This window comes from Lichenostomus cassidix, chromosome 4 (assembly GCF_008360975.1).
Source record: "Lichenostomus cassidix isolate B80296 chromosome 4, HeHo_3.0, whole genome shotgun sequence".
NCBI lineage: Eukaryota > Metazoa > Chordata > Aves > Passeriformes > Meliphagidae > Lichenostomus > Lichenostomus cassidix.
This window is the reverse complement of record NC_139484.1, coordinates 34,331,430-34,344,412: the sequence shown is the minus strand read 5'-3', so window position 1 is coordinate 34,344,412 and position 12,983 is coordinate 34,331,430. Positions and strand designations below refer to the sequence as shown.

Here is a 12,983-nt window from a genome sequence, read left to right as displayed (position 1 = left end):
TTTTTCCCTTCTTGCCATTCCTCCATTCAACATTCCAATACAATCTACACTAATATGGCCATTAGTGCCAATCTCTACTACTTGGCTTTGAAGGGGGTTTTGAGGAGAGGGGATCCATTTCAGGAGAATTAGATATCTCTTGATGGAGGTTTGGTACCATAAAATTACACTTTGTTAGCAAAGTAATTATTCCCACCTTTACCCTCACCTCCCTTTAAGTTACTGGAGAACACAGGAAACCACCAATGCAGGGCTGCCAGAGTCAAGAGAAAAGTATCAATAGAAATCCACTTTCCATACATACGTAAAGTGTCAATCTTCATAATTTAACTACAATCATTTTATTCAGTCATAGGTTCATTTTATAAAGAAGATGTAAAAAACTAAAAAGAGTCAATATAAATTTTTTGGGAAATAAAAAGATCCATTTGCAGGGAGTTTGTAAAAGATATCTCTATAGATAAGGTACATTTTTCCCCATAAGTAAGATTTGATTTCTTACTTTTTTTGGATTCTATACATTACATAGATTTTTGCATGTAACCATGAATTTTGAATTATATAAAGAACAAAATTTTTTTGAAAAAAAATCTAACCAATAAATTAGACAGCTAAACATCTTGTGGCATGATCTGAGACAGTACCTATTAATCTAATCAGGAACTGTTACATTACAAACCTACAAGACTAAGATCTGCCATTTTTGGCTTCTGAATCTTTATTATTATTTTAAAGTCAGCCATGCTGTTAACATATTAATAAGCAAAGATCTGACTTAACAAGTATTTCATCTTTTCACTGAAAATTTGGCTCATTGACTACTTGTTTTAATATAATATAATTACTTCTTACAGGAGGGTCTAGTAGATAAGAGATCGATTTGTTTCAAGCCCAAGCCAATACTGCCACTCATCTCTGTGGACAGAATTTCATCTTGGATATGACAAATATTTTCAACAATTGTTAATAAATCAAAAGTACTCAGAACAAGAAACTGAGTACTGTAATTAAATACAATTAAATCAACTAAATTGATTTCAATCAATAAATTAAATATAATTAAATGAAGTAATCTTCATGAAAGCCAAAAATACCAGCACTTGGGATCTCAGAATACTGATGTTTTATAACCTTTTGGGGGATAGTCTTTGGCATTCTGGTTTCTACTCTAGTTCAGTTTCCCAGAAGACAAGCATTTATAGCTAATTACCAACCTCAATCATATTTGCATATCACTTTTCTTAAAACATCCTTTTAAACACTTCTTACAAGATGAAATTCACTTTTCATTTTCACCTTGAGCTGTAACAGTAGAGTGCACTTACAAAATACAGATTTTTATGGCAATGACTTAGTCATTTCTGATTTACAGGTCTTTGAATTAGAGCTGTTATGAAAATATCTGACTAGACCATTGCAAGTAAGGGCATCCTCCACTATCTGCCATATTCATTATCCCAAAGTATGTAAATCATCATCTTATATTCCTTTCCCTGAAGAGAAGCATTCTGTTATATATGTGGTTGCACAAGACCACACATATCCAGAGAACTGAATAAAATTAAATGCAATCCTTGAACTTTCTCCTCTTTAAATTCATCTTCTTCAAACATGCCATTGATATTACTTCATAGGACTTCTCAATGAATACAATGCTGCTTCTTCAGAACAACAAAACTCATACCATTTTTTCCAGTGGCTCAAACTGTAGTACCATGTGCTTAAAGGTATGCCTTTCAATGTGTAAAAACATGCTATGCAATTAACAGCCTTAAGATGCTTCCTCTACAAAATCAATTTATCATAGTTCAGAATTTCCAAGAAAATGTGTTTTTCCTGCTATGCCACCACAATGAGATGGAAAGTGACAGGGTAGGATTCTGTTTGGAAAAGAAATTATTTTAAAAAGCCAGAAGAGATAATGGTAAAGACATTAAAAGTTCTATATGATAAATATCTATGCAGATTTTTAAAGTATCTAAATGTAGATCATTTGGGGAAAAAAATATGATCATGATGTGCTCCTCATAAGAATCTGAAACTTTGGCACAGAAAAGCCATCAAATAGACAATGAAACTTCTGCTGAGTTACCTGAATCTGCAGTTGGGGGATTTTGTATTTATATATACTATCACTGTACAAAAATAATTGGGTGAGCCAGATTAGAGGTACGTTACCTCTAATAATCATATCAGAGGATCAAGGAAACAGTGCTATAAAATTCAGGATCCCTTGGCTTTTCCTCATAGTCCAGGAGAAATTTTGTCCTCAAGTGGAAACTTTAAAATATTTAAGTATTCCAAACTGCACAGTTTCAAGCTTCTCTCAAGAATTAGCATGATATTAGCTTGGTATTTTCTTTTTGAGTGGGGCCACTCACAGGCCACATTAATTTGAGGCAAATAAAACTGCCATAACAATTAACAATAATGAAGAGAGGAGAAAAGATTTCACATCTGTCTCTTATAACTGTCATTTTTATAGGAGCACAAGCAGTTAGCCAATTTAGAACTAGCAGATGAAGCAGGTTTTTGTTGTTTTTTTTAACAGAAAAACAAAATATGGAAGAAAAGTTGATTTGGCATCATTTTGATATCATTGATTAAATTTTCAAAGCACTTCATTGATATTTAGGAGGAAATACAGATGAGAAAAGAACACATCCAGTTAGCACTGTAATATTAGATACCAGCCTTAAAGATTACATCCTGCAGTATTTTAGGTGAAAGCAATCAAGAAAAACACTCAGTATAATCTTGTGACTATGATTTTTATATATTTTTATTGGGTACATAAAACCAAAATTACTTTTGAAAAGGAAACATGAGAGGCAGGGAAGGAACTCCATCTGTTAGGCTCTAACAAGCTCTAATCATTCCCTTCTTTGAAAGAAAGGAGTCTTGATAAAACAACATGCAAATCAAAGTCGTCAGGCAGTCAGGGATAGTACCATCCATATTAAAAGATGTACCTCTGCAGTTTTAATCTCTGAAGTTTTGCTCAGCCCTTCACACTCCTCTCACATGGCTCCCCATGGATAATGCTCTCTAGGATAACTGAAGTCCCAGATACTCCTCTAACATCTCCAGTGGTGAAAAGTCACCAGGTGTCCTCAGGTTCAGCTAAGAAGGTCACATCAACCCTCACTATAGCATAGGATCTGACTGAGGTTTCTCCACTCGTAACAGGAGTGACCTCACAACCAAGAGCCCGAGAACATCTTGCACAAAGGGGTGTTTCAGCTGGCAGCACCACACACTAAAACAGTCCCTGAATGCCTTGTATTTTGGGAAGGGCAAGTTATGAGGATCAAACATCTATTATGGGCAATCAGCATGTTTGGTATTCAGCACAGAATTCCTGGCTCAAACAAGATGTTTAGGAGTGGCAGCCTGGCATGTTATTTCTAGAATGTGGAAATTACCAACCATATGAAAGACCATAGAGTAATTTTAAGATGCAAAAATGCTTTCATCTTAGACCAAGTCTTTTACTTTTCTCTAAACATGTTAATGTGTAATAATTCTTTCTCACACTGATCCATGATAAATACTAGTTTTACCTTTTGCTTATTTCATTTATCTCCTTTCTGAAAATCTGACCTGTCCTAGAGTATTTCCTATATTTTCACTTAGTTTAGCTTTTTCTCTTCTTTATTTACAGCAGTTAATGTTATTCTATGACAGCATATCTTTCTGAAGTAATTTTTGGCTTCTTTTCAGCCCTAGAATACATAGTTTTGTTTCCTGAGGCAATCCCATTTAGCTCACAGACATATTTAGTAAGCATGTTCCCCCAGTACATAATCTAAGACACAAACTCCACTCTGGATCCAGTGTGACTGAGTCACACATCTTTTATTATAACTTTTATTACAGAGTATTGGTTTCTGCATAACTGGGCAAAGTTAGAAGCATCTAAGTTTCATTTGTTAGAAAGGCCTATGGAACACTTCTCACAGTTACTATTCTTTGCTGCACAAAATATATACTGCTCCTCCTCACGTACTATTTTTACTTTCAGGCTTCAGTACACCTCTTTCACTTCTGACAGTTATGTGTCCAAAGTCTGGACACAGATAAGATAGGTCTTTCTTTCATGATTTGTGAAATCTTATGCATTATTTCTTACAAGCTTCTTTTAAATAAAGTACAAGCTCATTCCTAGGTTCAAAGATATCATTGTTCTATTTTCCTTTTCAGTTTACAGCCTGATTTACTCCACAGCATGCAAATTTTCACTGCTTTTTCCACATCCTGCCAGGATCTTCTGGCAGTCTTTTCTTACCATGGTGCTCCATTATAACACTGTTTCAATTAGGAGTTCCACCAATTTAGAAAACTTTGAGCAAGTCTCAAATTTTTCAAAATATTTTCAAAGTTTATACAACCTATTTCTTTTTTAAATCCCTCTCAGCAAATTATTTCCACAAAGCACAGCATCATTACCATTTCTTCAACACAATTTGATAAATGGATTGTGTGTCCTTCTACTATTAAACATATCAGTTTCCATAATTTCACTTGCTTGAGACTACTTTTATTCTTGATCCCTCCCCAATTGTCTCCAATGATTCTTGATTAAGATACTCAAAAGTTTGTTATTCCATTCTCTTTCCCTCCCACTACTGCTTCTACTTCCAGCCCTGATAATGACTAAAGAAAACTCTGAGTCAGAACTGATACCAAAAATAGTATTACTCTACCTACAGGGAAGCTAACATTCAAAGAAAATAAGAGGAGAAATTAATGTCTCTAGCCCCACAGCTGCTAGTGTTTCCATCCAGATTGTTCCTCGCCAGTCAATACATACAAAAATGCCACATTCAAATAAGCTTCCTTCAAAGAAAAGTGAGCCAGACAGGAAAGCTAAAAAAATCAGATACATCTTTCAGGCCCTGCTCCAGTGCCACTCACCAGCACTGTTTGTGCAGCATGAAGGATGGAATATGTCTCTCATTTGCCTTTGAACTGATCTCAACCAGATGAGGAGAGGCTTTCTTCTGGTACAAGCCCTTCAACCCCACTTTGCTGGTGCCTGTGCAGCCATCACCACCACACCTTCTGCAATTATACACTTCCATGTTCTTACAGAAGCTCAACAACCAGTCCTCAGCAATACACAATGCAAATGTCCTGTATTTCTATTTAAGATTATTCCCTCCAAGTTGTGCACAGGAAAAAGCAGAAATGCCTTTTTTTTTTTGCTGACTTCTCACTCTAAGAGGGCATGCTGAGCAGTAAGTCCATTTTAAATTATGTTTTTCAACAGACAGTGTCAGCTTTTCAGAAGAGAGCTGCACTTCAAATGTAGGTCAACAGAAGGTAAGACTGCATAGGAGGATCACCTCTAAGAAATCTAAGCAAACTGGGTTTTATTCATTGGGAATTCTACGTAAATGTAAATATGATGTGAAATTATAGAAAATAATGAAAGGAGCATTAAAAGTGTGTGGACTTCAAGAAATAGAATTGCTTATGCAGGAATGTTTCACCAGCAGAATGTCTATTCTATTAAAATGTGTAGTTAGCTACTTTTTAAAATCCTTTTTAATAGTCTATGTCGTTCAAACATCTTTTTTTGCTGATCTCAGAGAGTTTAGCTCATCCTATTGAGCAGCACCATAGAAAAGAGGCTGCCTGCTCTAGGAAATATGAAAAATAGTGTCCCTTTCCCGAGGAAAAATTGCAAAATGAGAAGGATTTTCATCAGCTTCCACCTACAAACAAGTGATAGAACTTAGCCTGCATAATCTACTTCAATTATTTAAGCTAAGGAATCAAGGAGCTAAGCAGATAATCATTAAAAACAGTGTCAAAAGCTAGCTACTTATAGGGACAGCATATCCTGTAACACTACAGGACACTGCAGCAGGATGACTCTGACACATTTCTAGACACCCACACATTTTATTGCTACACTGGAGACAAGCAGGTAAAGAAATATTCCTGGGGGTCAACAACTTAATGATACTGGTCCACATCTGGTCTACAGCCTCACTGATTAACTCCAAATATCATTATACACCATATTTCCACGTATTATAAGGAGGCAACAGTACTTTTCCCATTGTTTTCATTTTTCAATTCTATGCTATAACCTGAGCAAATACAACCTCTCAATGTATACCTACAATAGTCAAAAGTTAAAAACCACACAGATGTCCTACCTCCGAATGACATACAGAAATACATTGTACTGCTTTAAGTACATTCTATTCAGTTCAAGTTCTCTTCTTTGTTATATTGCACTCACCCATACTGATGTGCTCACAATAAGGTATAACATGGCTAAGGCAGAACCATCAGGAAATAGCCTTGGCAGTGCTTTAAAGGGGGCATCTAGTCCAAATCCTTGTCCAAAGCCAGAAGCAAAAATAACTGAAGCATCCTGAGTTGCATGTCTAACCTCTTACATGCCCCAAAGGGTCCACAGCTTCCCCAGACAGTCCATCCCTTTGCTACACAGCTTACAACCTGCAACTCACCCTGTTGATTAACTCACACTCTCCCCACTTCAGTGTTAGACACAGTGAGGAAAAATGGCAGCTACACTGGATGAGCTTTAAATGCAAGTGCTTAGCTGACGTGATTTAGGCAGTCTTAGGTTCACAACATTCAAGTTGTACACTCACCATGTGTCACTGCTACTGCAGATCTGAAGGCTTCTTGTATACTTGCCAGCCTGCACTTGCCTGGAAAAATGAAGAATAAAAAAATTATTAAGATAATTCATTCCTGAGAATCTACTAAAGAAATAATTAGAATTGTTCAATAGTAAAGCAGTACTGTAAGTTTATAGCCCAGACAGCCCATCCTCTCAGCTCAGTATGAACTTCAATGCATTGTGCAAACTGAAAATAGGTCACAATAAAGGGTTCTTCATTTAGAAATTTTTACTGGAGCAGCTCAGAATCAAACGAATCTGCATAGACTCCAAATGTTGCTGAACAGAAGCTGGCAGAGATGCCCTGCACCAGTGTTTCTGTAAAGTAGTCTGTTGACACCTAACATGTTTTTGCATGTGAGAAGGAACAATCAAATCCAGAAGGTGTTTGTTGCTTCCCTTTGGGAAGAACTAATTTAAATCATCATGGATAGTGTAAACTGGCAGCCCAAAAAGTACTTAAGCCCCAGAATTTTAGCCAAAAGAAGAACAGAAGAAATCTATCTGCAGTCAGAACTTGGATTTTGCCTGGGGGAAAAAATGTAGCTAACACTGATTCTGGCAGTTTTATTAAGTGTTATATCCTAAAATCAGTGAAATTCTTGCAGGTACTAGATATTTGTGTACACAGTTGTTGTACAATTGTTTGCAGTATTTTTTGTTGTTTTAAAGCAGAATTAGATTTACCACTATTCCCAGCTCAGTTCTTGTACAAGCTGTATGGCAATGGGGCTTTCAGCGTGGAAACATAAAACCACCTACAACTTTGTATGTAGCAACTTTAATCCACACAAAGCCAAAAATCAATGTTTAATTAGCAAAATAGCTTGAGAAATCATGTTCTTATACTATGTTTGTGATCCTGTGGAAGTTAAGAGCAAAAATACTATTGACTTTAAAGTAAATAAGGTTGAACTTGACATTCTCAGGCCCTTTCCCAACTAACTTACTTAAGGCTGGGTCTCCATGAGCCAAAAACTCAATGTACTTTTATAGTCATGTTTACTCAGCTGAATGAGCGTGATATCATTGAAAAACACTGTTTAGGAGCAGGCTAGAAAGCCTAAAGCCACATTAGCCAATCGAACTAAAGAGGACACTATTTAATCATATTCAGTTCATGCAATTTTGCTCACAAGATTGAAGTACAGACTCCTATTTGCTTATGAAGACAGACCCTAGCTGTGTAACAGTGGCATGTCATGTTAATTCATTGGAAAAGAGAGTAACAGAAAGGCAACACAGAAAGCTATGACATATATTGCATCCAGAATGCTATTCTAGCCCATTATAGAGCCATAGATTTTTTTTTTCATCAGCATTTCACAGTGCACAGCAAAAGGCAGGCTGTGATGAATAAAGGAATCTATAGGCTATTTATAATCTTTGCTAAAGACTGAATTTCCCACACTTCTAAAACTATAAATATTACTTCATTCCTAGTTAGTGGACTACCTTTATATCTGCATTTTGGATCAGGAATTTAAAGAGTAGCAATATGACAAAAAATAACATTTAAAGATAGAATAAAAGAAGAACTATAAGAAGAAATTTAGTAAAATAAGTAGCTGTAATACTCCCCAGCAGACAACCAAAACTCTATTTTGGTTCATCTACGGTTCTTGATCTTTGGTTCTTCTATTTACAGTTAAACACCTAGCAACTTCTGCAGGAAAAGCTACTTGACTTAGAGGAGAAACCCCATGTAAGGAAAAAGAGAAGCTCTTTCCTGGAATATGTATTTTAGGTAATTCAGACTGAAAGAAAAAAAAAAAAAAAAAAAAAAAAGGTGGAAAAGCAAACAAAGCAAAGACTGGCTCCTACCATTTAGCTGGATCTGCATCTGTTGTTTTGCTTTTGGTAGGGTTTGGGTTTTGTTGGGTTCTGAGGTTTTTTTTGGTTTGTTGGGTTTTTTTACAAAAAAACCCCTCTGAAGTTCCTAGCATTCATTACCATCTGAGATGTGATATTGGGAACACTGAAAGGACTGTGGATGTAGTAATGTATCGAAAAATCCTGCCCCAATCTTTCTCCTCCATTTCCTATCTATTAGAGAAAAGAGGGAACAAGTCCATAAAGGATTAATGCTAGGATTAGAATTATTTTCTCTACTTATCAGATAAAAAATAACAAAATTTTAAAAAGCAGGGCAAGGGGTCCAAGAGAAAATGAAGAATTTCCTTCTTCCCATCTCCCTTTCCAATCTCAAAGAAGAGAAATTGTAACAAATAAGTGAAAATCTTTAGAAAAGGCAATCTGGCTCTTGAAGTGAAGGGACACAACTCTTTTCCCCGGAGTCAATGAAGACTGTGGTCAAGGCACACTGACTTGAGCTGCCTAAGGCTTTATCCCCAGCTCTGCTACAGGCATTTGTGGATGGATGCCAAGGCAATTATTTCATCTATCAATTCCTATTTATAATTCAGGCTATTCAATAGAGTTTGCTACAGGAAAGTTTTAAGTCCTATGCTACAACAATGAACTTGCAGCAGTTGAACAGTTGGTGTGAGATGGATAAGGGCTGAGGTTTAGAAGGCTGTTTAAAAATAAAAGAAAAACGAAACTTTAAGGAAACAAATGTCATTCTACTGCCATTAAAACAGGGAACAGCAGGACTACTTAAATTGCAATTACATTTTAAAAGAAAGTACTTGTTTATCCTGTCTTTGTCCAAAATAACACAAATTAAAAAAAAATTTATATGGGCTTTTGTACAAGGATGCATCTAATTTTTTTTTTTTTTTTCAGAATAACAAGGGAATGCTGCCTTATTCTCTGGTTACACCAGTGTCTAAAAGAGTCAGTATATTATGTTAACTGTTCTAATATTGAATCAATGTACCCTACAAGACATAACATAAGATGACTTCTCTCTCATTATACATCCAAACCATCAATGTGGCAGCTCATTCAACCAGTACAATGGTATTGCTTTGTGATAAGCACACTCAGTTTTGCAGCACATAAATATTTTTGGTCCATCACCACTCATGGCATGGAGCCATCTTCCAGATGTTCATGGTTCCTTATAATCCATTGGCCACAATTCATTCTACTTCAGAGAAACAGAGAAGCTTGACTTCACAAAGCATCATATAGAGATTGCTATTAAATTATACTGATAAAGTACTTCTTATTTTCGTCTTTAAAAGATGAGAATAGAACACAGACAGTGGGATTAGAGAGAACATGATTCTTGTGCCAGGAAGGGGCAATACAGAAGACAGTGATGTGTAATACACACTAGAGACTAGTTTTCCTCAGAGCCCTCACAACACAAACAGACCTGTAAGTCTAACATTTTTGGGAAGATATGTATTATCACACTTCTTGACATTATTTAGCATGACAAATTAGGACAGCAGAGGAGATACAAAACTATGCAAACACATACCATCAGTGAGAATAATTCCATTATTTCAAGCTTTAATTTGACAATTCCTATTATAGCAGTCTTTAAACAATTGCTAACAACATTTTATGTTCCAGTCTATCCTGCATTGCACGTTTCCTAAAGCTTATGGTTCTCTTCAGGTAACAGCCCTTAAGCTCTAAGCTAAGGTTTCTAAGTCATGGGCTTAGCAGTTCCATTCCTCCTTGGGATCTATGTCTCTTCAGTAACAGTAAAAACAAGAAAACAATTCTTTCCTTTATGAACTTTCAAAGTTAAATATGTTAGTTCTGAAGTGATTAAGAGTATATTATACAGTCTCTGTACATCACACAATTCATCAGCAGAAAAGTTCTTTTGTTTCCATAGCTTTAAAGACTGCCAACTCCATCACCTCCTTTTCGGTTGCTGGTTAAACAACCTCCAATACTGCATCTGTAGAAGATACAGTAGTTCTGTACTGCATGGGGAAAATATAAGATGTTCCCTTCAAAATTAGCTGAAGATGCATGAAGTAAACAATAATTTTTAAAAAAAAGTCTATAAATAGACATCATGCTAATAGTTATTACATTCAATAATTTAGCATGATATGCATGACAGCTTCGACCTCCAAAATAATTTAGCGCCTTGAGCTGAGATTAAATGCAGAACATTAATTTTTCCCTCTGGTTGTCAAGCCAACCAAGAGGCCCGTCAAATCTATTTAAATTAAGCCTGCATCATGTAATGATATTAAAGGGGATAAAATATTAATATGGGTCTGTGATAGAACATTGGACAAAATAGCTGCAGTAAGGCAGCTTTAATTTACTACACCAACAATCTGTCTTTATGCTGAAAGCAGGATTTAGAGGTCCAAAGGAATACATATTTGAATTTATACGATATGCTCATTTAAAAAATGTTGCTGATTTTGAATTGCTGAGAATATTCAGCAGTATTATGTAGAAGAAAAAAAGTTATGGTTTCCAATGTAATCCTACTGATGTAGGGAAAAATAATATTGGATGAAAGTCATGTGTGTGTGTGTGTGTCCCATAAGCAGATGCTATTTCAGCAACAAGCAGTATGGCTGCATGCATTTATTGCCAGAAATTAAATCATTCAGCTAAAGGATGATAAATGTCATTCAAAACTTCAATATTTCATCATATAAAATTGGATTGAAAGGGTAGGTAGACTCCCAGACCAAAGACAAACAACTCTTAACTATTTAGGCTACAGGTACTTTATGAGAACAGTAAGGTTTCTGTTGTCATTACAGAACTACTCAGAGAAAGAGTAGTAAAATAGAACAAAATAAAACAAGTCTGTGAAGCTTCCCATTAAAAAAAAAATCCAACACCCAAAAAACCCCATCCTAAACCCTGCAGATTTAGATATGTTTAACTTGCACAATAAATGGGATTGGTCATGTTTACAAACAATACCACAAACATCCAGAATATATTCAATATCACATTCTTCCGCTCCATTGCAGTTACTTTTGTTTTTTAACTTTCCAGATAATTTACTTTTCTAACATTTGGGATCCAAATAAGAATGCAGATTTGAAAATATATACTGTGTCAGCTAAATTCAGAAACAATCCTGTACACTGACAGTTTGCAAAGGCATTGCTGATAGGTGTCAAAACTGGATCAAGGCCCAAGTTCACTTTATTAGGAGTAAACATATTTTTATTAATGTTTGTTCATAAGATGGTGTGCCTCTGCAAAATCTTATTTCCTAGAAGAACTTAAAAATTCAACAGCAAAGTCCTGATCTTAGTGCACTTTATCACTAATGCATTGAGGTCCCTGTAATCACACATATGTGCACAACTGCAGTACAGTCGCACAACTGCAGTACAGTCACACAACTCCCAAAAAAAAGAAATTCATATCAATGGGAAACCTAAAATAAAAAAGAAAAAAAAACCACAGAAAAAAGGCAAATGAAAAAGAAATGTTGAGTGTGCTTTGTATAAAACATGGCTTGGCTCTGCAGAGCAGGTAATAAAAAGGTTGAGATTTGCCAAGGCAGAGTGGGCACAAGAGGATGTTTGCGTGGGGTTTGAAGGTATTTGTGGTATGGCTCCAAGTTATCTCCCAGACATGAAGCTTCTTTTACTAAGCCTGCCCATCAAGCCCAGTCAAGGTTGTTAATTGCATTAAATTCAAAGTCAGTAACTCTGGGAGACAAAAATATTGGGCTGTTGGGTATTCCTTAAAGAAATTCAATGCAAGCTCATTCAGCCTTAGCACATTACAGGCTCAGAACTGACAGATGAAAAAGCTCAGGGTAAGCTGAATATCTGACAAATTGTCTGCCTAAATGGCTGCTGTAGAATGATCCCAATAACTATTCCACTAGATATGCCATGATCTGTATCAGTTCTCATACCAGCCTTTTTTTTTTCCTTTTTTATTGTTCATCAATAATGCACAGAACATGTGGCATTCATATGCCTCAGCCATGCCACAAACCCTTCAACAAATCCTTTCTCACACACAAGGACATAAATGGTTATGGACAAGGAATTTATTTATGCCTGAGCCTACAGTTTTAATCCAAATTACAATTTCTACCAAACCAGGTCTAGACTATACTAACATTCACGCTGCAAGACCAAAGCAGTTACAACTTTGATTTCTGTGTTCCCCTGACAAAGGAAAGGCTTGACACTGTGATATTTTGGAAAGTATTGCTTTGCTAGAAAACCATGCACTTCCCTCTGTTCCATGGGACAGAGAGGGCACAGGTCATAATTCTCTAAGGATCCTCCTTCAAGTTAAAAACTAGCATTTTAGCAGAAGACACATTGCTACTTAGGGAGTAGAGTGAAACTAAATAACCTGAATCCATTTTTCAAAGTAATTGTTGCCATTACAAGGCTGGTGAAACTGAAAAATATTGAGCAATACGTAAAAAATACAGAAA

The 12,983-nt window shown here is 35.9% G+C and overlaps 1 long non-coding RNA gene across 4 annotated transcripts in view; it reads right to left on the bottom strand.

Annotated features, from left to right (window-relative positions):
• LOC146438236 (uncharacterized) overlaps positions 1-12,983 on the bottom strand; it is a 131,370-nt gene that overhangs the window by 66,288 nt on the left and 52,099 nt on the right. For all 4 annotated transcript variants that reach the window (XR_014851707.1, XR_014851705.1, XR_014851706.1 and 1 more), the window contains one exon: positions 6,636-6,695. This is a non-coding gene — a long non-coding RNA (uncharacterized LOC146438236). The remainder of the gene's footprint in view (positions 1-6,635; positions 6,696-12,983) is intronic.